We start from the raw sequence: 26,746 nt of genomic DNA, 5'->3' as shown, positions 1-26,746 counted from the left end.
TAGAGACAAGTTCTTAGCAGGTGGCTGGATAGTTGATAAGCAGACCTGCAAACAGAGGTCACAGTCCAAGGTATGGCTTTTAATAACAAAGCAGCAGATATGCTAAGTTGACCGGTAAGAATGGCAGTCTTAGTTCCTCCAAGGTGAGTGATTGGTGGAGTATAACTGCAAGTAGAAACCCCATTTGGGGTTTAACCTTCATGAAAGCCATACAAATGTTGAATATTATGGGACTAGGTAGTGGGAGGGGCCCTGGTGGGGCAATAGTTAAGCGTTTGGCTGCTAACTAAAAGGCTGACAGTTCGAATCCACCAGCTGTTCCTTGGAAACCCTATGGAGCAGTTCTCGGTCCTATAGGGTCACTGTGAGTTGAAATCAAATCAGTGGCAATGGAGTTTTTTTTTTTTTTTTTTCTTTTTTTGGTTTAGATAGAGGGAAGTAGTCTTCAGTTTGTATTTCACACCGCTTATCCCCGTGAATTCTGGGACCTGTCTTGGTGAAGTGCAAGGGATTCAATTAAAAGAGGTGCAAAGAAAAGGCAAGGAATGTCACCAGAGATACTCAAAATCAGTTACATAGTCCACACTCATGAGACTTTAAAAAAAAAAATCTATAGCATTTATATCCCAGCTACTTTGCACGTTATCATATGCTTTTAACTCTGGAAATGTTATTTAACTTATGCCTCATATTATCATCTCTTTCAGATTGTTTTTTTGTAGTGGGAGATTCTCAGCTGATATGTTTTTCCTTTTTCTTTTGTGGGTAGAAATTGATCAGTCATGGAAAAAAAGTATTTCCATCCCTAAATATTTAGCACCATCTTTATAAAGTCCTCTACGTACAGCTGTTTACCTCAAGGTAAAAGGGCAGAGTAATGAAAAGGGATAACTTATAAACCTGTTCTCATCCTTCACATTTTTATGGACTTCTTTTATTTCCCTTTTCCATATTGCTGGAAATCCCCCTAGGTCATATCTGCCTCCTTCTCATGGTGGCATTCATCCTCGCTTTTCAAGTGCAAAATATCTGCTCTGAAACACTCTCTGTAGTAGAGGAAAATTAAAAAAAAAAAAGATACTTTCAAAATATCATTTCTCTAACCTCTGATGTGTGACTCAAACTGATTGCATTCATCTCTGCAACTAGAAGTTGTGATTTCAATATCTTTTGAAAGAACAGAATGTGGTGCTTGTGAACCTCATATTTGGCTTTGGGAGAATGTCCCCAGGGAGCTGAAGGCAGTGGGAAAGAGGTTGACTTGAGGGAAAGAAAAGGCAAGAGGTAAAGGAGCAGGCGTTTTCTTCCTGTTCGGTTCCAGGTGCTTTCTTTCAATGTTGGTTGATTTCATTCCAACAGATCCCATGGATCACCTTAGACAGGTCTCCTGGTGTCCTCACCTGTTTTTAGTGGTCTGGAGGAGTCTAGTACATTTTGACGTATTGAATAGTAACTACCAAACCAAAAAAACCAACCCAAACCCTTTGCCATCAAATCAGTTCTGACTCACAGTAATCCTATAGGACAGAGTAGAACTGCCCCATAGCATTTCCAAGGAGTGACTAGTGGATTCGAACTGCCAACCTTTTAGTTAGCAGCCGAACTCTTAACCACTGTACCACCAAGGTTCCAAACAATAACCACAGAATCCCATACTAAAAAGATAACTGTAATATTTCTTATTGGTTCACATGCCTGGAAGCTCATAATGGGGAATGGAGTAAATACGTTAAGATTAATTAATCCACAGTGAAGCTTTGTATCTGTTATGGAATGCTACTGGGAGGAGTCAATATTTTTGGAGTTTGTTATTTTGTTAAAGTGAATACTGGACATATGAAAAGAATTGCTGTAATCAAAATGTTGTTGTTAGTTGGGTTAGACCCCATGTGTGCAGAATAGAACTGTTCCATAGGGTTTTCAAGACTGTGAACTTTCTGAACAAGATCGTCAGACTTGTCTTCCAAGGTACCTCTGAATGGATCCTATCTGCCAACCCTTTAGCTAGTAGTTGAGTGCCTAACTGTTTGGCCACTCAGGGACTCCATGTAATCCAAATAACAGGAAATATTTCTTGGGTACCTGAACTGTTTCTAGGCATTTTAGACGCAAAGTGTCCTCCTTTAAAAACAACAATGTTCAGTAGTTACTCCATCTTGCAAATAAGAAAATTCAAAATCAGAGAGACTAAATTGCAAAACTAAAAGGAATTGGGGTTGGGATTAAAACTCAGGCCTGTTTGAGGTCAACACTCATGCCTTTTCAAGATATTAAGTTTCCATAAATAGATCATGTTAGAAATACCTCTGCCACAGAAGAATCTAGTGATAAATAACATTTAATGCTTAGTTAGCTTAGGAGCACCTTGAAGTAGTTATACTGGAAGAGAAAATATTACCTTTCTGACATCAATCTCTTGCTCTAGCAGTGTATATATTTAATGTAGAATTAAGTTCATGCACATGATATGTTTAACCTTTATAACCTTTTTGTTGTAAAATAAAACACAAATGTAGGAAACCAGAAAAACAAACGCATAGCTTAGTGAATTATGAGATGAATATCCTTGTGACCACTACCCAAGTCAAGAAATAGAACTTTGCCATCTACCCCAGAAGCTACTCCACGTGTTGAGTCCCAGTCATAGGCCTCTCTCATCCTCCAAATGTAATCAGTATCTTAATTTCTATAATAACCACTTTTCTGTATGGTTTTCTCAGCCAAGAGTACATTCCTAGACACTGTAGTTTAGTCTGACCCATTTTAAAACTTTGATGTCTTTTAAGCCTGTTTTAATCTACAGGTTCCTCCTCAGTCTCTTTTCCTTATAATTTATCTCTGGAAGAGCTTGGACCCTTTAATCCGTAGAGTTTATCATGTCTGGGCACCATAGTCCTGGTGCAGTTCAACCTATTCTTCTGCCTCTGTATTTGCTGCAGTTGGCAGTTGGGTCCAGAGGTGTAATCAGACTCTAGTTAGACCCCTTTAGTGGTGGTGTGTTCTTTCATCAGGACATACATAACGTCTCATTTTCACTTTCATATATATATATATATGTATGTATGTATGTTTGTGCATATATATGGAACCCTCGTGACTCAGTGGTTAAGATCTATATGGCTGCTAACCAAAAGGTCAACAGTTTGAATACACCAGCTGCTCCTTGGAAACCCTATGGGGCAGTTCTACTCTGTACTATAGAAGTTGCTATAAGTCAGAATCAACTCAATGGCAATGGGCAAAAGCAACAAATTCACTTCCTTTCAGTCTCTTAAAGTGACCTGATGAACTTAAACATATTTGATAGGTTTCAGTGTACTGAAATTAGAGATAAATTAGGAGTTCATCTTGCTTTATTTATAATGTTTTTAATTCCATCTCTTTGTATGGTTTTCTTAGTGCTTGCTCTATTGTTTTGTTTAAGGGAGTTCATAGGGATACTTAGTCACCTAGTTTGTAAACGATTTCTATAGACTTTTGGTTCTGCTGTCTAGTTTCATTTGCACTTTTGTGGGGAACCAGGAAGATCCAAAAAAAATGATTCTGCCACTGCAATCTTCCCAGAATCATTTGATTTATTGCTTAAGTGTGTGTGTGTGTTTGATTAGTGATGATGCATTTTTGAGGCTGACATAGGAAATTGTGTCTGAAGATAACTTATGACTAGAAAATTGTTGACCTTTGAAGTTTTTGTTTCTTGTAAACACTTGCTCCCGTTATCTCTTCAGTAGACCTTTCCCTATTTCGACGTAAATTCTCCTCATAAACCATTTCTCCCTTCTCCAGACCCTGTACTTGGCCATCCCTGCCACCATGGCCACTTGGTTCGTGAACCCATTGGGCGATGATGGGAGTGACTGGGGAAAGAGGATGACCGGCTTCCACAGAATGTGTCATAAATTTGCTCAATCTTATCTCTTACGATTATTTTATTAAACATGTGTACAGGATAATTTAGAACTTAACTTGATTTTGTTAAAACAAAGATTTCAGGATCACTTTATGTCATTGAGATTTGCAAACAAGAAAAAATATATTTCCATATCTTCAGGCTTTTGCAATTGTGTCAGGTTATATAAAAAATTACAATACATGCCTTCTCAGTATTTAAATTTGAAAGATATGATTTATCTGTTTTGGACCTTTTGTCTGTTGTCTTTACTTCTGAATATGAAACATTTACTGAATGGGACTCCATATTTATGATAATGCAGAGAAGGATTCTACTTATTTTATTGACCAATTGTAAAAGGAAGGCCTTGAGAAGGATTAACCCCTGTGAGGTACTTACTTGCCTGTTGCTATTGAGTGGATTCTGACTCATAGTGACCCTACAAGACAGGGTAGAACTTTCTCATAGGGTTTCCAAGGAGGAGCTGGTGGACTTGAACTGCTGACCTTTTGGTTAGCAGCCAAGCTCCTTAACCACGGCACCACCAGGGCTCCTGTGAGGTAGTAGGGACTAAACTGAGTTTTTCTAATGATGAGTCAAGAATTCAATTTTAGGAGCAGAATAGAGGTAATGTGAAGGGAACAAATTGTTTGGAAGAACAAAGAGAACACATACAAATGAATGAAACATATGTGCAAACTATAATAGCCTAGCTTAGAATTTAAGGAAAATAGAGGACAGTTATTTAATGAATGACTAGGCTAAGACATATTTTAATAATTCATTGTTGCTGAGATCAGCAATTCATCTAACTTAGTGTTATTATTAGTTGCTGTCAAGTTGATTCCGACTCTTGGTGACCCCAAGTGTGCAGAGTAGAACTGCTCGTAGGGTTTTCCAGGCTGTGACTTATCAGAAGTAGGCTGAAGTGCCTCTGAGTGGGTTTGAATGGCTAACTTCTTGGTTTGTAGTCCAGCGCATAACCAATAACACCACTCAATGAATCCAATTTAGTATTAAAAGCAAAAAAAAAAAAAAAAAACCCAAACCCATTACCATTGAGTTGATCCCGACCATAGCGACCCTATAGGACAGTAGAACTGCTCCACAGGATTTCCAAAGAGCAGCTGGTGGATTGGAACTGCTCACCTTTTGGTTAGCAGCAGAACTCTTAACCACTGCACCAACAGGGCTCCAATGTAGCATTACCGCTTAAAAAATCATTGGGATTTTTATAACCTAATGCCAGCATGAAATTGTATCTAAGTTTGAAGTATATCCATTAAAGAGAAAAAAAAAGTAAAAATTAAGTTTAAAATAGAAAATAAATCTCTAAACAAAACACTCCTGTATATAAGGAGAAAATTCTGTAACCAATGTTGTTGTCGGTGTTATGTGCCCTTGGGTAGATTCTGACCCACTGTGACCCTATAAGACAGAGTAGAACTGCCCCATAGGGTTTCTGAGCCCTGTTGGTGCAGTGGTTAAAAGCGCTCACTGTTAACTGAAAAGTCACTGGTTTGAATTCACCAGCTGCTCTGCTGGAGAAAGATGTGGCAGTCCGCTTCCGCTTCCGCTTCCGTAAAGATTACAGCATTGGAAACCCTATGGGGCAGTTCTGCTCTGCCCTATAGGGCTGCTAGGGGTCAGAATTGACTTGACGGCAACAAATTTGGTTTGATTTTAATCTTTACGGGAGCAGATCCTCAGGTCTTTCCTCCAGCAGAGTGACTGGTGGATTCAGACCACAGACTTTCTGGTTAGTAGTCAGTACTTAATCATTGCACCACCAGGGCTCCTTTTGTAGCCAGTAGCTTTTATTTTCCTAGATCACAAAACATAATTATTGCATTCTGTTCTTAAGTACGTCTTATAGTTGTCACTTTGTTCTCCTTACTTGTCATTTATATATATATATAATATTAAGATTTTTTTTTTTTTAATTTGGAAGCTCTTAAAAAATTTTTTTTGAAGCTCTTAGGTATAAAATAAAGAAAAAAATAATTTTGTGATGTGAATTGTGTTCTTGAATATACATGTTAAGGAGCCCTGGTGCCATGATGGTTAACCTCTTGACTGCTAACCAAAAGGTTGGTGGTTCAAACCTACCAGCGTCTTCTCAGGAGAAAGAACTGGAGATTTGCTTCCCTAAAGATTATAGCCTAGAAATGCCCTGTGACACAGTTCTGCTCCGTCACATGGGGTTTCCATGAGTCGAAAATTGACTGAAGGGCCCCCAACAATGAGAACATATATATTTCTTAGGCTTCATATGGGGTAGAACCAATGGCTTTAGAGTCTCTCCTATCTGAGTTTAGGTCCTGACTAGACCACTTTTGTTAGCTACTAAACAAATATTTAAGTGTCCTGGTTGTTTTTATAAGTTTTTTTTTTTTTCATACAAATTTTTCGTTATTATACCATTTAGTCCTCAGAAAAACTGTAGGCATTATAAATCCACATTACAGATAAGAAAACAGGAGCACAGAGAAAGATTAAGTAGCTGCCCCAAGATAATGTAAGTCATATTTTCTTCATCAGAGACATCTGCTGATATCCTTTCCAGCTTAATTTCTGTCCGTTTGTCTCCACGAACCTTATGCTCCCATCCATACACATTGGCATTTGCAGTTGCTGAAAGACATCTGGCCATTTCATATCTGTATGGCTTTGTAATGCACTTTCCTCTGAGGCTCTTCCCATCACCCTCCCCATTTCTTTCCTGGCTAACTCTTCATCCTTCTCCAAGACTCAGTTTAAACACTAGCATCGCTTGTAGCAGGAAGGTTTCCTTACCTATTCACCTGAGTTCAAATCAGTGTTGATGGGCTTCCATGCCGTTTTTGGTTTATGTTTTATCTTTTCACTTTGCATTAAAGTTATTGCTTTATTGGTCTATGTTTGTAACTGGGCTGAGGGCAGAAATTACAACCTTTCTGTCTTTGTACCACCTGAATAAAACAGTATAGTTTGAACAAATTACTTCTTTTAACTTCTGTTTCTTCAGTTGTAAAAACTGGATTCAATACAATTGCCCTCCTCATAGGATAATCATGAGGGTTGAGATAATACATATAAAGTGCGTATATAGAGCCACGCTCATTGAAAACTACTTAAAGAGTGAAAGCCGTTTTAGTGATTATTATTAGTGTTCTGTATTATTCACATGCATAAAACCCTGGTGGCATAGTGGTTAAGTGCTACGGCTGCTAACCAAAAGGTCAGCAGTTCGAATCTGCCAGGTGCTCCTTGGAAACCCTGTGGGGCAGTTCTACACTGTCCTGTAGAGTCGCTACGAATCAGAATTGACTTGACGGCAGTGGGTTTGGTTTTTTCGTTTTATAAAATTTCTTAGTAGTGTATTATTGGCTCTGGATCTCCTTGAATGCCATTTTATTTCCATATCAAAAAGTTATGTTAATTGATAGAGTATTTCATTTCATGGTTGTAAATGGCAGAAAGGTTTCTCCAATTATTAAAGCTAATAGAACACTAAAATCCCCTTTATTTCCCTTTAAATTTTCAATGTTTATCTGTGTACCTTAAAGTTAACTGTACTGCAGGATCAACTCCATTATTTACGTACAATACTGAGCGTGTAAGGAAAGGATTGCTAGCTCATACAAATAGAAAGGGTTTTTCTTCTCTCCAATTGAATTACCTAACAACTTAAACCATAAAGGATTGCTAGCTCATACAAATAGAATGGGTTTTTCTTCTTTCCAATTGAATTACCTAACAACTTAAACCATACCATACTTATTCAACCTGTAAGATGAGCAAATAATCCAAGGAGCTGGACTATATGAAGAAGGAGGAAGACTCATTAGCAACCTGTGATATGCAGATGACGCAACCTTACCTGCTGAAAGTGAAGAGGACTTGAAGCACTTACTGATGAAGACCAAAGACTACAGCCTTCGGTATGGATTATACTTCAACATAAAGAATACAAAAGTCCTCACAACTAGACCAATAAGCAACATCTTGATAAACAGAGAAAAGATTGAAGTTGTCAAGGTTTCATTTTACTTGGATCCACGATCAACACCCATGGTAGCAACAGTCAAGAAATCAAAAGATGCATTGTAATGGGCAAATCTGCTGCAAAAGATCTCTTTAAAGTGCTAAAAAGCAAAGACATCACCTTGAAGACTAAGGTGTGCCTGACCCAAGCCGTGGTGTTTTCAATTGTCACACGTGCATGGGAAAGCTGGACAATGAATAAGGAAGACCAAAAAAGAATTGATGCCTTTGAATTATGATGTTGGCGAAGAATGTTGAATATACTATGGACTGCCAAAAGAACGATCAAATCTGTCTTGGATGAAGTTCAACCAGAATGGTCCTTAGAAGCAAGGAAGGTGAGGCTGTGTCTCACGTACTTTGGACATGTTATCAGGAGGGATCAGTCCCTGGAGAAGGACATCATGCTTGGTAAAGTAGAGAGTCAGCAGAAAAGAGGAAGTCTCTCAAAGAGATGGGTTGACACAGTAGCTGCAACAGTGGGCTCAAGCATAACAACGATTGTGAGGACGGTGCAGGAATGGGCAGTGTTTCCTTCTATTGTAGGGTCACTGTGAGTTCCAACTGACTTGATGGCACCTAACAACAATAACAACTTAAAATCTGTTTTCAAAATAATGAATTCCAAGCTCTCAGATGAAGACGTAAAATGTTTCTTAGAAGTCATCTCCTTGATTTAAAAAAAAAACAAAAAACTCTTTCTTAGTTGTATTCACTGTTATGTTAGTTTTATTTATACCTTTAGAAATCTTAGAGAGATTTCAAAGTTCCAAATTTTAAAAGATCACAAGTAATTCTTTCTATACTATTCAAAAAAAATTGATACCAATTGTATCTTTGCTCTTTAGAATAGATTAAATCCATGCAATAGAGAAATTTTTCTTTAGAAGAAAACTGCTTATATCCTTAAAAAATGAGTTTTTTAAATACTCATGCCAGGAAGTATTAAGTAAGCCATGAATCTGAATTCTGTCTGTGGTTATTTGGAAATTGTTTCCTATAGGCTTCCTAAGCCACATGTACTCTTTGGAAAATGTGAAGCAAAATATTTGTTACTAACCTCATCATTAAAAGCTATGGTAAGGCAGTCAAGAAAAAAAAAATGCATGCACTATATAAATAAAACTGCTAAAGTAGATTGGAGTTATTATTATTATTATTTTTTACTATTCTCTTACCGGGAATTGAACATTTATAGTTACAATTTTTATTGCTGCTTCTTGTGTACAATATATATTGGCATCTGTCCATCACAGTATTATTGGGTTTAGCTATTCCACCTTCCTTTTGGGGACTGGTTTCTTTGTGCTTGTGCGTAGTTTTAATTACATACTTGTTTAAGGCTCTAAGGAATCAGCTATTTATAAGAACAAGCTGTCTTCTGGTATAACTTAATAATAAAAGAATAAAATACCTCTCTGAAGGCACATAAACATATTTGAAGATGCTCTTATTTACTGGTAATCTCGTAGTTGATTTTAGGGAATGTTTTGTGGAGGAACATGTACTACAATGAAGTTATTTTGGTACATCAAATTATGTCACTGTATTGCTTAAACAACTCCAAAATCTGCCCAGTACACTTAAAATCAACTCTTTTCAGTCTTTCCTGATTTAGCCTTGGTATGCTCTCCAACTTTATCTCAGGCTCTTCTCTTAGACTCAAAGTGTTGAAGTCTCCATGGCTATATTTCAGTTCTTCTATCACATGAAACTCTTTCCAGACTCAAGGCCTTTGAACGTGCTCTTCTTTTTGATTTGAATGCTCTTGACTTAGTTATTTAATTGCCTCAATCTCATCATTCAGGTTGCAAGTTAAATGTTACCTTTTCAGAGAGGCCTTCCCCACCAGTCCAAATTAACTCCACCCCCACTGCCGTAGTATCTGTCATAATATTGCTTATTTCTTTACTTTTTTATTGTTTGTCTTGTTCGCCATAAATGTAGACCTTTAAGACCTAGAATTTATCTGTATTGTGTAACAGGATTCCCTGATCTAACACAGTGGTTAGTACATAACCACATCAAGAAATACAAGAAAATAAGAGGATGGATGATTAAGGATCTGTACGGTCACACAGGGAAAGTCCCAGAGGCAGAAAGGAACTCAATGTATTTCTCAAAGTCAAGAAAGACTAGTGTGCCTGAAGCATATGTGTGGCAGGGCAATGGCATGAGATGAGGTTACAGGGACTAGAGACCATATTAAGAATGTTGCATTTATTTCTCAATATAGAGAGAAGTCGTTTTAGGGTTTCAGGTAGAGGAATGACAAGGCCTGAGTTGTAAGTTCAGACTTGCTGCTCTTGGAGACTCGATTGAATTTGGGCAAGAGTAAAACTGGAGAAGACCCATTAAAAGGTGTGATGGTTAATTTTATGTCAACTTATCTAGGCTATCATGCCTAGTTGTTTGGTCAAACACTAGTCAAATGTTGCTATGAAGGTATTTAGATATGGTTAACATTTGTAATCAGTTGACTTAAAGTAAAGTAGATTACACTCTATGATGTGGCTGGACCTCATCCATTTTGTTGAAGATTCTAGGAGGAAAAACTGAGGTTTCCAGAAGGAAGAAAGATTCTGCCTCAAGACAGTAAAATAGGTATCTTGCTAGAGTATCTTGCTTGTCTGGCCTCTGGATTTCGATCTCAAGACTCTGAGTTTCCAGCCTGCCACTTAGCCTACCAATTTTGGATTCAAGACTGCTAGACTTTCTGCCTGACATACAGATTTTGGACTTGCCAGTCCCCACAATTGTGTGAGCCAATTCCTCAAAATAACTCTCTCTTTCTGTGTCTGGGTATCTGTGTATCTATCTCTCTTTCTATCTATCTACAAATCTATCTACCTGTCTGTCTATCTATTTACCTACCTATCTACCTGTCTACTTATCTACTTGCTTACTTGTCTACTTGTGTGTCTGTCTGTCTACCTGCCTGTCTACCTATCTACCTACCTATTTATCTGTCTAATCTGTCTATCCTGATGGTTCTGTTTCTCTGGAAAACCCTGACTAATACAGGAGGCTTGTGCAGCATCCAGGCAAGAAGATGGTGATTTTGATTCCAATGGTGGTAATAAAAACGGCTATTTGATCAAATGCTAATTCAGGTACTGCTGTGAAAATACTTTACGGATGTAATTAAGGTTGCCAATGAATTGTATTAAAATAGGGAAATTATCCTGGATTACTCAGGGGGGCCCATTTTAATCACATGAACTCTGAAATGCAGAAGAAGACAGGAGAGTTAGTCAACATGATGCAACACAAGAGGAAGTCAGAGAGATTTTGACGCCTGAGACAGCCTTGACCCACTGTTGTTTGAAGGGCAAGGTGAGGAGAAATGCAGGTGGCATTAAGGAGTTGAGAGAGGCTCCAGGATGATCTGAGTCAGCTCTATGGCTGCAAGGAAATGAATTCTGCCAAATATCTGAATGAGCTTGGAAGACAATTCCTCAGAGCCTTCACAAAGGAATGCAGCCTCTTGACAACTTGATTTTGGCTTTGTGAGACCCTAAGCAGAAGAACCAGCTGAGCCACACTGTGCCTGAACTTCTGACACACGGTAACTGTGAGATAATAAATGATATTGTTTTAAGCTACTAAGCGTGTGATAATTTGTATGACAGCAACAGAAAACTAATACATATTTTAGTTCCTGGCTATAAGGCCGCTATGAGGAATAGGAATGTTGCTGTAATAAATTCCTAATAATGTGGCAGTGGCTATAGAATTAACAATGGGCAGAGGCTGGAAGAATTTTGAGGCACATGATAGTAAAAGCCTAGGTTTTGCTGAATAGGCTATTAGTAGAAATATGTACAATAAAGATGCTGCTGGTAAGGGCTTAGAACCAAATGAGGAACATGTTATTGGAAACTGGATGAACAGGGATCCTTGCTGCCATAGTGTTGGAAAGCTTAGCAAAATGGTGTCTTTCAGCAATGTGGAAAGCAAAATTTGTAAATGTTGATTTTGAATGTTTAGTTGAGAAGTTTTCATGTAAAATGTTGAAGGTGTCACCTGATTTTTTTCTTGCTGCTTTTACTAAAATGTGAGAGAAGAGAGAGACATTGTAGGAAGAACTTTTAAACCAAAAAGAATGACAACTTAATGATTTGGAAAATTCGTAGCCCATCCAGATTGCAGAAGATTCTAACATCAAGAGATTCATTATCAGGAAAGTATACTGTAGAGAAGGTACTGAGTCTGTGACTCTACACTCCTTCTCTGAAACCTCAGAAAGATCAAAAGATCAGAGTATTCAGTCACTTAAAAGGCTCTTCAAAGAGATTAAGGGTGTGATTTACAGATCTCATTCAAATTAGAGAGTCTTTAGAAATCTTAAGGGTGTTGTCTCTCAGCCATCTCAGAAGGAATTGAAAGTAAAGAAGGGGTTATCTAGCATAGATCTGTAGAGGAGCCCCTTCTCTAATGAAATGAACCCCCATGAAATTTACACGAAGACCATAATGTTCTTGAGAATTTCATACCAGCAGAAGCACTGCTAGCTTGTGGACAGAGAAAGTATAAAGTGAAAGAAGGCTGTTTATCCCCAAAATTCTACTGAGAGTTAAAATTAATGATAAAACTGTTGTTGTAAGGCACTATTGAGTTGGTTCCAACTCATAGTGAACCTATGTACAACAGAACAAAACACTGCCTTGTCCTGTACCATTCTCACAATTGTTGCTATGCTTGAGCCCATTGTTGCAGCCATGTGTCAATCCGTCTTGTTGAGGGTCTTCCTCTTTTTCACTGAAGCTCTGCTTTACCAAACATGATGTTCTTCTCCAGGAACTGATCCTTCCTGATGACATGTCCAAGTATGTGAGATGTAGTCTCACTATCCTTGCTTCTAAGGAGCATTCTGGCTGCACCTCTTCCAAGACATATTTGTTCGATCTTTTGGCAGTCCATGGTATATTCAATAGTCTTCACTAACACAATAATTCAAAGGCATCAATTCTTCTTTGGTCTTTCTTATTCATTATCCAGCTTTCACACGCATATTAGGAGATTGAGAACAGCATGGGTTGAGTCAGGTGCACCTTAGTCTTCAAGGTGACATCTTTGCTTTTTAACATTTTAAAGAGATCTTTTTTTTTGCAGCAGATTTGGCCAGATGCAATGCGTTTTTTGATTTCTTGACTGCTGCTTCCATGGATGTTGATTATAGATCCAAGTAAAATGAAATCGTTGTCAACTTCAATATTTTCTCCATTTATCATGATGTTGCTTATTGGTCCAGTTGTAAGGATTTTTGTTCTCTTTATTTTGAGGTGTAATTCATGCAGAAGGCTGTAGTCTTTGATTGTCATCAGCAAATGCTTCAAGTCCTCTTCACTTTCAGCAAGTAAGGTTGTGTCATCTGGATAATGCAAGTTGTTAATGAGTCTTCCTCCAATCCTGATGCTGTGTTCTTCTTCATATAGTCCAGCTTCTGGAATTACTTGCTCAGCATACAGATGGAATAAGTGTGGTGAAAGGATGCAATGCTAATGCACACCTTTCCTGACTTTAAAACACACAGTATCCCCTTGTCGTAATTAAACTACGCAACTGCAAACAGATGCTACTTTTCTTGGAAAAGGTTGGATGACACAAAGGGAGAAACTAAGAGCCCAGAGGATGGAGCTGAGAGCAACAAAGGATTATTTCCAGGCCTTGAAACTTAATGTAGTTTACCCACCTAGATTTTGAAACTGTGTTGGACCAGTGACTATTTTACCTTCCAATTTTCTCCTGTTGGAATTGGGATATTTGGAACTGATATTCTATGCCTGCTCCACAATTGTAGGTTGAGAGAAGATAACTTGATTTTTTTTTTTTTTTAATTTTACAGAACCACAGATGGATAGGATTTGTCTCCAGGAGTTATACTTAATGGATTACTTATCCACATTTGAGTTAGACGACATGATTTTGAGGTTTTCATCAGATGAGATTTAGATGGGTGGGATGCTATAATGGGAAACATTGAGAGGAGGGTGAATGTATTTTGTATTTGGATGAGACTTGAATTTTGGGGGCAAAAGGGAAGATTGTGATAGACATAATTCTAAAGATGTCCCCCCAATATTTCCATCTTTTTTTATTTAATCAAACACTAATCCACGTACTGCTGTAAAAGAAGTTTGCAGATGTAATTACAATGTAATCAGCTGACCTTAGGTTAGGGAGACTGTACAGGATTATCTGGGAGGGTTCAATGTAATCAAATGAGGCCTTAAAAGCAGAAGAGGAAAACAAAACAGTCAGTCATAGAGACCTGGCAAAAGGGAAAGTCAGAGATATTTTAGTCTTATGATGAATTCCACCCACATTTGGAGGGCAAAGTGATGAGGAATGCAAGTGGCAATAAGGAGCTGAGATAGGTTTCTGGCTGACGCCTAGCAAGGAAATGGGGACCTCAGCTCTGTAGCTGGAAGAAACTGAATTCTTCCCCAGAGCCTTCGGAAAGTACTGGAGCCCTGCTGACATGTTGACTTTGCCCTTGTGAAACTAAAAGCAGGGCAAGTAACTGAGCCAGACTGTATCCACACTTCTGGCTTACAGAAAGTGAGATAATAAGTTGGCGTTCTTTTTAACGACTCCGTTTAGTGTAATTTCCTACACTGGTGATAGAAAACTAATACAACAAAACAGAATGGACAAGCATAAAATAATAACAAAATGGCAGATATAAATTCAGGCATATCAGTAGTTCCATTAAATATAAATGGTCTAATAACACTACTAAAAGACAGAGATTTTGGCATTGAATATAAAAGCCAAGCTCTATGTGTTTTGTACAAGAAATGTAATTGAAATATGATATAAAAAAACCAAAACCAAACCTGTTGCTGTTGGCTCAATTCCGATTCATAGCGACCCTATGTGACAAAGTACAATTGTGACATAGGGTTTCTAAGGAGCACCTGGTGGATTTGAACTGCTGACCTTTTGGTTAGCACCGTAGCTCTTAAGCACTATACCACCAGGGTTTCCATAATGATTTAAGTAGGTTAAAAATAATAGGATCACAAAAGATGTACTACACAAATATGAATCAAAACAAAAGCTGGAGTGACTATATTAATATCAGATAAAGCAGACTTCACAACAAAGAAAATTACCAGGGACAAAGGTGAATGTTACATAATGGTGAAAGGATCAACTCACAAAGGCATAACATTTGTAAATGTGTAGGCCCATAATAACAAAGCTTTGTAATATGTGAAGCAAAAACAAAAAGAACTAAAAGGCGATAGGGAAACCTACAATTCTATTTGGAAATTTTATCACTCCTTTTTCACTAATTGATAGACCAAATAAACAGGACATGAGCAAAAGTGTATAGAAAACTTGAGCATCATCGTCAATTAACTTACCTTAATTGACATTTAAAGAACATTCTACCCAACAACAGCAGAATACACATTCTTTTCAAGTGTACATGGTAACACTCACCAAGATAAACCACACATGGGTCACAAAACACACCTTATTTAAAATCCCCAAGTATCTGTAAATTAAATAACAGAACACTAATCTTTGGATCAAAGAAGAAATACCAAAGGGAATTAGGAAATATTTTTGAACTTAAAAAAAAAAAAAGTGTATTTTATTTTATATATATATGCACACATATAAATAGAAAATATCAAAATGCTTGTAGTGCCTCTAAACCAGTTTTGGGGAAGATTATAAGATTCAATGCTTAAATTAGAGAAGAAAGCAGTTCCCATATCAATAATTTAAGCTCCTACCTTTTGAATCCAGGAAAAGAAAACAAAACCTAAATGGAACAGTAGGAAGGAAATCAAAGATCAGAGCAGAAATCACTTAAAATGAAAAGAGTAAAACATTAGAGAAAATCAATGAAAACAAAACTGGTTCTTAAAAAAAAAAAAAAATCTATACAACTGAAAAACTTCTCGCCAGGTTGACTAAGAGAAAAGAGAGAACAAATTATACATATCGAGAATGAAAGAGGGGAAGTGACAACTGACCCTAGAAATTTTAAAATGGAAAACTGCAAAAAAGCTCTGTGAACATAAATTTGAGAGCTTAAATGAAATAGATAAATTCTTTGAAAGATACAAACTACCAAAACTTAACCAAGAAGAAACGATAACCTGAATAACCTATACTGTATTAAATAAATCAAATTCCTGATTCAAATACTTCTAAGAAAGGAAACTTCAAACTCAGATGTGTTGACTACAAAATTCTACCTAATGTTTAAGGAAGAATTAATACAATCTTTATAACTAATAAAAAATTCTACCAAATATCTAAGAAAAATTAATGAAATCTTTACAATTCATACAATTCAACACAATCTTTTTCAGGGGAAGAAGAACAAAACTTCCCAACTAATTATCTATATCTATATATCTTTTTTTTTATATCTATATCTATCATCTACCTATCTATCTATCTATCTATCTATCATCTATCTATCTATACCATGCTTAAATTAATTTTGTCATTGAGTCTCCATGGTCTGAAAAGTAATTTTTCATAAAGTAGCCAATGGTTGTTTTTAATAATCTGGCAATCTCCATGTATTTCAGCATACATTAGACTTCAGATAGAGTTACATAAAATTTATAAGACAATTTTATTTCTTGAAATATATAAAAATTATTTTCTTTTGTATTTTAACTCATGTAAATGGTTAATATCAACAAATATGTCTTTAGTATTCTCTGGTATGTTGTTATATTAACTACTATCCTGGGAGATGTAGGTCTGAGGTAAATCATGTTCTATTTCCTTTCATGTTCCCTAAACAAGTTTTATATAGAGAAATTAGATTTAACATGAAAGATGATCAGATCTTAGCTGGGCCTAGCCAGGAGATGAGTGGAATCTCAGTGGCAGACTGTTGAGTAAGAACTGGGAAGCCAGGAAGGGCTTAAAAACCCTGAGGGTAGTGGCTCATACTTCAAATGATGGAACTGAGATAAGTGTAGCAAATTAAATCTTGATCTATTCTGAATTAAGTACCACTAGCCACTAATAGGATGATTATGCTGCTTTAGCTGATTGTTTATGATATCAGATGGGTGGCACCATTGCAAATACAGGTTGTCTATCTGGTATGCAGAAAGCCTCCAGTGAGAGAATATAGTTATAGGGTTTTGGGGACCATATTTGTGGGAAGAAAGATGGCTAGAATCAGCAAGGCATTAGAGGTTAATCCAGGAGTGCTGGGATTTAGGGCAAAGCCTCAGAGCCAGCAGAATAATGGGCAAATGAGGACTGGGAACATAGTAGTGCAGTGCAGAACAGATGTTTATTGCACCAAGAGGACCCCCAAACTCATCTTGCTGGCTAGAATGGGGACCAAGACATAAGGTCTGACTTGATTACAATTAGCCTATGGACAGTTAATGGCAGGTTTCAGCGGCTAAATTCAAGCATCTAGGTAGTCCCCACAACTGGATCCATAAACAAAATCATGATCAGTGAAGAAGAAATTGAAGTTGTCGATGTTTGCATTCTGCTTGGGTCTATAACCAACATCCATCGAACCAGCAGTGAAGAAATCAAACAAATGATGTGTTGTATTGGGCGAATCTGCTGCAAAAGACCTTTTTTAAATATTTTAAAAAGCTATGATGTCACTTTGATGACTAAGGTGCTCCTGACCCAAGCCATAGTCTTTTTAGTTGCCTCATATACATTCAAAATCTGGACAAGGAAAGAGGAAGATTAATGAATCAGTGTCTTCAAACTGTGGTGTTGGCTGGACTCAAACTGTGAACTGCCAGAAGAATGAACAAATCAATCTTGGAAGAAATACAACCGGAATGCCCCTTAGAAGTGTTGATGATGAGATTTTGTCTTGCTTACTTTGGACAAATAGGAAGGATCAATTGCTAGAAAAAGACATCATGTTTGATAGTCAGCGAAAATGAGGGAAACCCTCAATGTGATGGATTGACACAAGAATGGACTCAAACATACCAATGATCATTAAGATGTTGCAGAATTGGGTAATGTCTTCTGTTATACATAAGTTTGCTTTGGCCTTTGAGGAAGAAGAGGAGTTTCAAGGGGACAAAATTTCATATCAAAAAGAAAGGGAGATATTACAAATATTACTCTAGTGGTACAGTGGGTATGTGGAGGAGAATTTTGACTTGATTGTGTGTATCATCAGGTTTGGGAGTGCTTTCTTTTCTAGCATTGAATGCTTCCACAATCTCCCTACTAAGCCACTCTATCCTGTGTCGTTAGTTGCTGTTGAGTTCAATTCTAACTCATGGTCACCCTATGTGTGCAAAGTAGAACTGCTCCCTAGGGTTTTCAAGGCCATGACCTTTTGGAAGGAGATCCCCAGGTCTGTCTTCTGAGGCTACTCTGGGTGGGTTCTAACTGCCAACCTTTCAGCTATTAGTAGAGCACTTAACCATTTATGCCACCCAGGGACCCCTCTGCATTCTATCACGCAGAGATATGTCTTCAGGTGACAAATGCAATCACCTTGTTATATTCCAGAAAGAGTTGTAACTCTATTAGTCATTGGCTCATATCCACCAGGTTGACCTCATTTCAGTTACTGATACATTTTCTTTTTCTATTAATATCAGTGGAAACCCTGGCGGCATAGTGGTTAAATGCTATGGCTGCTAACCAAAGAGTCGGCAGTTCGAATCCTCCAGGCGCTCCTTGGAAACTCTATGGGGCAGTTCTACTCTGTCGTATAGGGTCACTGTGAGTCGGAATCGACTCGATGGCACTGGGTTTGATTTTTGGTTTTGGTATTAATATCAATGATATTAAAGAGCACATTCCTTGAGTACTGCTAACCTACTTTGAACCATAATTTTTTTTTAGCATTGTGCTTATTTTGTGCTGTTGTTATAAATCTGAACAAATGTTTTGTTATATCTTATGTCCAGGTATTGCTGAGTAATAGGGGTAGCAATAAAATGTTGGTTTTTATATAAAGTTATATTGAGTAACCGTAGTGGCGCAGTATTTCTCAGAGGGTTAAACATGAAGAATTTCCTGCTCATTGAATTATTCTATTATTTTGGCCAACACCCCCCGCCAAAAAAGAACCCCCCAAGACAAAAAAAGACAAAACCCTTTGCCAATGAGTTGATTCTGACTTATAGCGACCCTATTTTTTTTTTTTATAGGATAGTTTTTTTTTTTTTTTATAGGATAGAGTAGTAGTGCTCCATAGAGTTTTCAAGGAGCAGCTTGTGGATTTGAACTGCAGAGCTTTTAGTTAGCAGCTATAACTCATAACCACTGTGCCACCAGGGCTCCATTTTGGCCAAATCAAAGAAAATATGAAATGATGTTCTTCTAAATATGAAAATATAAAAAAAAGAGTATGGATACTATGTTCCTAAAGTACCCCGGGATATTGAGTGCCTTCTAAGCACATGTTTGATTACCACTCTCATGATTCTAATGTATTAGCAGTCAATGGAAGGCACAATATAATTGACTCCCTGCTGAATTGCCTGTGTTAACGCCTCTTAATTCATACCATGGGGGAGAAAAAGCATTATTTTCAGGAGGTAAAAGTATCTGATAATTTAAGGGAAAAATATCTTTTTTTTTTTTTTGTCTTCTGAATTATAGTGGACAAAGTGTCTTGCACTAAAAATTAAGAGTGAGTATGGGGGGGGGACCCTAACACTTCAGATATTACACAGATTTCATTGCTGACATTTTTGCTTCAGTTCCCAACTCACTTACTTATGTTTGGTTAATTATAATACTGGTGGAGTCAATAATTTTCTTTTTTTGACATCTTTCACACATAAAATGTCTAAAGATACAATGTCAAAATGAAGGTCAAAATAAAATGTTAAAAGCAGTTGTTGTCTGGTGAAGTCATCGTATTAGAAGTATTCGGTTTGACACCATAAATACCACAGTATCATGACGAACTTCTACATTTTAGCACCGAACCAAAAGAAAACCAAACCTGCCACTGTCAAGTAAATTCTGACTCATAGAGACCTTATAGAACAGACTAGAACTGCCCCATAGGGTGTTCAGTGAGAGGCTGGTGGATTCAAGCTGCCAACTTTTTGGTTAGCAGCCAAGTTCGTAACCTCTGAGCCACCAGGGCTCTATTTTTGACACTAAACCGTGGATAATAGATGATCAAGTTGTGGGAGGCAAGACCAATTAAATGTGTGTAGTGTTTGTCCTTTGTTATATATTGTCATTGTTCAGGTTCATGCCCAACCTGCAGTTTTCAGGAACCATGAGGTACTGCCAGATGGACAGCCTGTGCTTCTCATATACTTTGGCTCCTCCATGCTTCCCTTCTCCATCTGGAGTCTGGTTAACTGTGCCAACACCACAGCACCAGGAGACAACTTCTACCTGCCTCTCCATGGCTGTGTTCTCTTGATGGAGTATCTATTTATACATTACCTCATGCTGCAGCCCCCAGCTGGTTTTGTTGTTGTTGCTTTCCATTTGCAGAGATGTTAACTGCAGTGGTATTTATTCTTCATTAAAAAAAAGAAAAAAGGACACCTTTGAGAAAGGTCATTACTTTGCTCTTTGTCTTATTGTTTTATACAAACAGAGAGAGTGAATTTCATGCAGTTTAGTCAAGGACGCAGTGCCATTTATATACTTTTCTTCATTTAACACTAAAGCCTGCCTAAACATCATTAAATTTTCCTTAAATCTTTTTTTGGTAAATTTTATTCGGGAGAAAGTGTTTCTGAAACAGTGATGTGAATGCCAGCGTTTCGAAATTGAAAGGAATTCCGCCAGGGAATTGTTGTGAGGTTCTAGGCCTAAGAAGGGACTCTGTGGTTGCACCTTTTGTAAGAAAGAGTTGTAATATTACCTTGCATTTTTACTTCCCTTGAAATGATCTTGTTATTGAACAATGGTATATTCCTAATTTATCTCTATTCTAAACTTTACTCTGGTGCTAGAATTCTTAATTTGGATACTATATTATTATTTTTATGAGTCCCTGGGTGGCATAAACGAGTGTTTGATTACTAACTTAAAGTAGGCCGGGGGTACCTCAGAAGAAAGGCCTGGCAATCTGCTTCTGAAAGGTCAGAACCTTAAAAACCCGATGGAGCACATTTCTACATGTGGCATCTCCATGAGTTGGAATCAACTTTATGGCAACTGGTTTTTGTCGTTTTTACTTTTAAACACACAAAAATATTTTTATTGGAATCTTTATTATTTAACTCCTCAAATAATGGCAGGTTTCTTTCCAGTATTCACTAATCTGATTTATATAAGAACGTTGTAAAGAGATACACAGCATTACTCGGTAACAGTGGAGATGTCAAGGAATATTAGGAGGGAGAGGATATTGAGAATGTCTTTGAGTTATATTGAAAGTAACTATTTGTATGAAATACTCAGAATTCCTATATGTTTGAGAGGAATAGACAGGATAAACACACTTAGATGGAGCAAGTAGGTTCCCAGAACGAAGACTTTTTAGGAGTCTGGAAATATATAAGTAGGAAAAGAAATGATCACAAATTTAATAGTAGTACTGGGGGGAAAATAGCCAAAGAAAATACTAGGGGTGTGATAGCAACAGAACAAGGGGAACTGTTGAACCTGCAACTCTAGGTCTTGAAGATTCAGTATTACAGACAAAGGCAGTTAATGAGCAAATATCTGGATTGTGGGTTCTTCTCATGATGCTGTTATCACTATTTTATATTTGCCATATTTTCTTTGTCTCTCAGGGTCAGTGGGACAATTATATTCTTACAGGTCGGGGAAGTTGAATTTTGATTCTGTAATTTTAAGATTTTACTAGTGAGGACTGCAGGATGATAAACAGTAAGAAAAGACAATGCAGGTGAAGTAAGAGAAATATATGAAATTATTGGAAGGTTGGAAGGATGGCAGTGGTAAATAATTTATCACAAACTGTGAGGAGAAAGGGTGGAAGCTCAATAGATAATGAACTCTATCTATACCTGGTAGGAGCGCATGAGTCTCTCCCATAATGGTTCTGAGGTTTACAGATTCACAAGCAGCTGTGCTTGGTTTCAACATGAAAACTGATAAAGTGAAAAATTGTGGTTGAAGAGAAATGGCTGAAAGAGGTATCAGTCCAGCAGAACATTATTAAAATGCCAGCGATGACTGAAACAACATGTTTTAAGTGGTATCTTTTTCAGTGTATGTTGTCATTAACATCTACTGAGAAACTTCTGTATGTCAGCTGAAATTGGCAGAGTTCCATCAGGGATTTACCACCTAGTGGAGAGACATATCTTAGTGTATACATTAAAATGAATTAAGTGCTATAAAAGAAAGATACTAGAAGAGTCATCCTGGTTTAGAAGTTTCATGTTGTGAAAGAAAAGAAGACAAAGTTTGGACTTGGGAATCAGACTGTCTGGGTTTGAATCTGTTATTTGATATACTGATGGAATTTCTCAAAGCCTCAATTTGTTCATCGGCTTTTGAAATCTGGGACTAATAATTGGGCTCCTTAGTAGGCTGTTATGTAACAATGCATGTACCATTGCTAACTTTCGTGTTGGTGCACATGAGAAGTTAGTTATCAGGATGATTATGAATAAAATGTTATGAAAGAAACATAGTGTTATGCAGGGTATAGAGCATCAAATAGTTAAACACCTTTGTGTGTGTTACTGTGTGTGTGTGTGTGTCTATGTGTTTGGGCACATTGCATCCAAAAGCTGTCACTTAAAATTGTCAGACAGATCTAGACCCAAGTTCCAGCCTCGATGCTTATTAGTTGTGATACATTGTGAGTTATTAAATCTCTGTTATTATTAGTCTCCTCACATGTTATTGTAATTCCAACCTCAAAGAGTTCCGTTGTGGGTATTAAGCTGGAGAATGGCCCCAACATAATCAGGAGAAGAGACAGTGACCTTAAAGTTAACACAGATGTGTATTCCGTCTGTGTTCAATAATCACTGTTCATATTGCCTACTACGAGTAATTGAGAAAAAAATGTTAACTAACCACTATCCATGAAAATAGGCGCAAGTGTATTCTGTATTCTCTTTTACTATGTAGTCATCTAAGAATTTGATGTGGAATGTTTACTTACTTGAAATGCTAAGAGACAGCACAGCATTTAGAGTGGCGGCATGAAGGGCATGGATTTGAAATTAGTAAGATAGTACAAGGTTGAGTGAGGAGGGAGCAATAGCAAAAAGCCTGAATGAAGACAAAGAGGTATGACCAAGTTTGGGATCATAGGACAATAAGAAGACGGATAAGACTGGAGCAAGAGATGAAGCTAGACTTTGAGAGATGGAGATTCTCAAATTTAGGGTATATAAAAATCTCCTAGGAGGTTACTGAAAATGCAGATTTATGGGTCCTACCTTCAGAAAATATTTTCCAATGGTTTGGAAGTCAGCTCTAGATATCAATATTTTTTATTTAACTTCCCAATTAATTCTAATGCATATGATCCAAGGCTCACATTTTGAGAAATAGTATCAGCAAGATGGAGCCATTTGTTGAAGGCTTTTGAAGAGAAGACTGATGTTAAAAGTATTCCAGAAAGATGAATCTGGTGTAATGGCACGCCACAGGCCAAGATGAAAGCTACTAATTAGTTCAGTTAGGAGGTGATGAGAGCCTGGTCTGGCATTCTGATAAAACGTTAGAAAAAAAAAAAAAACAGAAAAGTTATTAGGAGTGCGTAAAGGGATGAGCCAATAGAATTTGATAATTCCCACTAAATATGAGATAAAGAAGAGGATAGAGCAATGACAAAACTAACGCACTAAGATATCACTAAACAGGAACATAATTTTAAAGGCCATGAATAGAATTTATGTTGGATTTAGCCTTTATCTGGTTATAAATAGGCTGTTTTTGTTTAAGGTTTATTTAGGAGTCAATATAACAACAGTAAAATGCCTGGGTTTGAATTCCATCACTTACTTATTTAGAGAAGTTTCTTTACTTCACTGAATGTCAGTTATCTTATCTGTAAAAGGAGTGCATACCAGCCTCATAGAGCTGTCAAGAGAAATAACTGCATGTACAGCACTTTCTGCACCTCTTCTCTACATTATAAACATCAGAGAAATACTATCTATGAGCACTTCACTTGCCTTAGGTCTCAGGATACTGTTTGTAGAACAAGAAATTTTATATGTCTTCTTTTCTTTCACAACACGGAACTTATAAACAAGAAGCATATACCTAAACTTCTGAGGTTGTTTTGACTATTTTTGAGATAATAACATGTTAGTAATCGTCATGTCCACCACTTGTCTGTCAGTTTGTCATACTGCGGTGGCTTGTGTGTTGCTGTGATGCTGGAAGCTATGCTGCTAGTGTTTCAAATACCAGCAAGGTCACCCATCGTGGACAGGTACCAGACTAGGACAGACTAGGAAGAAGGACCCGGTGATTTACTTCTAAAAAAAGTTGGCCAGTGAAAACCTTATGGATAGCAGCAGAACATTGTCTGATATGGTGCTGGAAAATGAGTCCATCAAGTTGGAAGACCCTCAAAATACAACTAGGGAAGAGCTGCCTCTTTCTAATAGAGTCTACCTTAATGAAGTGAATGGAGTAAAGCTTTTGGTACCTTCATTTGCTGATGTGGCATGACTTAGAATGAGAAGAAACAGCTGCAAACATCCATTGATAATCGAAATGTGGAACATACGATTTATGAATCTAGGAAAATTGGAAGCTGTCAAAAAATAAAATGGAATGTTTGAAGGTCAATATCCTGGGCGTTAGTGAGCTGAAATGGGCTGGTCTTGGCCATTATAAATCAATCATATGATCAACTATGCTGGAAATGACAAAGAGGAATGGCATCACGTTTGTTGTCAAAAAGAACATTTGAAGATCTATCCTGAAGTGATAGGGTAATATCCATATAACTATGAGGCAGACCATTTAATACTATTATTCAAATCTGCATACCAAAAACTAATGCCAAAGATGATGATATTGAAGACTTTCACCAACTTCTGCAGCCTGAAATTGATTAAACATTCAGTCAAGATGCATTGATAATGGTGATTGGAATGCAAATACTGAAAATAAAGAAGGATCAGTAGTTGGAAAACATGGCCTTGGCGATAGAAACAACTCCTGCGATCACATGATAGAGTTTTGCAAGACCAGCGGCCTATTAATTGGAAATATGTTTTTTCAACAACATAAAGGGTGCCTCTACACATGGATCTCATTACATGGAATACACAGGAATCAAATCAACTACATCTGTGGAAAAAGACGATGGACAAACTCAGTACCGTCAGTCAGAACAAGGCCAGAGGCCAAATGTGGAACAGACCATCAATTGCTCATATGCAAAGTCTAGTTGAAGCTGAAGAAAATTAAAACTGGCCCATGGGAGCCAAAGTACAACGGAGTACATTCCATCTGATTTTAAAGACCATCTCAAGAACAGATTTGACACATTGAGCACTAATGCCTGAAGACCTGATGAGTTGTAGAATGACATCATGTATGAAGAAAGCAAAAAGTCCTTAAAAGACAAGAAAAAAGAAAAGACCACAACAGATGTCAGAAAAGACTCTGAAACTTGCTCTTAAACATAGCTAGAGTGGCTAAAGCTAGTGGAAGAAATGATGACATAAAAGAGCTGAATAGAAAATTTCAAAGGGTGGCTTTAGGAGACAAAGTAAAGTATTATACAGAAATGTACAAAGACCTGGAGTTAGAAAACCAAAAGGGAAGAATATACTCGGCATTTCTCAAGCTGAAAGAACTGAAGAAAAAATTCAAGCCTTGTATTGCAGTATTGAATGATCCTATGGACAAAAGATTGAATGGCACAGGAATTAGCAAAAGAAGATAGAATACACAGAGTCACTATACTAAAAAGATTTGGTAGACAGTCAACTATTTCAGGAGGTAGCATATGACTGAGAACCGATGGTTTTAAAGGAAAAAGTCCAAGCTGCACCGAAGACATGGGCAAAAAACAAGGCTCCAGGAATTGATGGAATACCAATTGAGATGTTGCAACAAATGGATGCAACGCTGGAAATGCTGACTCCACTATGCCAAGAAATCTGGAAGACAGTTACCTAGCTAACCTACTGGAAGAGATCCATGTCTGTGCCCATTTCAAAGAAAGGTGATCCAACAGAATGGAGAAATTATTGAACAATATTAATATCACCAAAAAACCAAACCCACTGCCATCTAGTTGATTATGACTCGTAGAGAACCTATAGGACAGTGTAGAACTGCCTTATAGGGTTTCCAAAGAGTGGCTGGTAGATTTGAACTGCTGACCATTTGATTAGCAGCCAAACTCTTAACCACTGCACCACCAGGGCTCCATTAATTTCACACACAAGTAAAATTTTGCTGAAGATAATTAAAAAATGATTGCACAGTATATTGACAGGGAATTCAAGCTGGATTCAGGAGAGGATGCGGAACCAAGGATATCATTGCTGATATCAGATGTTTCTTGGCTGAAAAGCAGAGAAGACCAGAAAGATGTTTACCTGTGTTTTATTGACTGTGGAAAGGCATTCAACTATGTGAATCATAACAAATTATTGACAGCATTGAGGAGAATGGGAATTCCAGAACAGATAATTGCACTCATGAGGAACCTGTACATAGACCAACAGACAGTTGTTCAAACGAACAAGGTGATACTGAGTGATTTAAAATCAGGCATGCTGTATGTCAGGGTTGTATCCTTTCAATCATACTTATTCAATCTGTATGCTGAGCAAATAATCTGAGAAGTTGTACTATATGATATATGAAGAAGAATGCGGCATCAGGATTGGAGGAAGACTCATTAACAACCTGTAATATGCAGATGACACAACCGAGCTTGCTGAAAGTGAA

The 26,746-nt window shown here is 37.4% G+C and overlaps 1 protein-coding gene across 1 annotated transcript in view; it reads left to right on the top strand.

The window, feature by feature from the left end:
- Window positions 1–26,746, top strand: part of TLL1 (tolloid like 1) — a 253,243-nt gene that overhangs the window by 59,794 nt on the left and 166,703 nt on the right. The window lies entirely within an intron of this gene.

Source organism: Loxodonta africana, chromosome 21, assembly GCF_030014295.1.
Source record: "Loxodonta africana isolate mLoxAfr1 chromosome 21, mLoxAfr1.hap2, whole genome shotgun sequence".
Classification (NCBI taxonomy): domain Eukaryota; kingdom Metazoa; phylum Chordata; class Mammalia; order Proboscidea; family Elephantidae; genus Loxodonta; species Loxodonta africana.
This window is presented reverse-complemented; position numbering and strand designations above follow the sequence as displayed.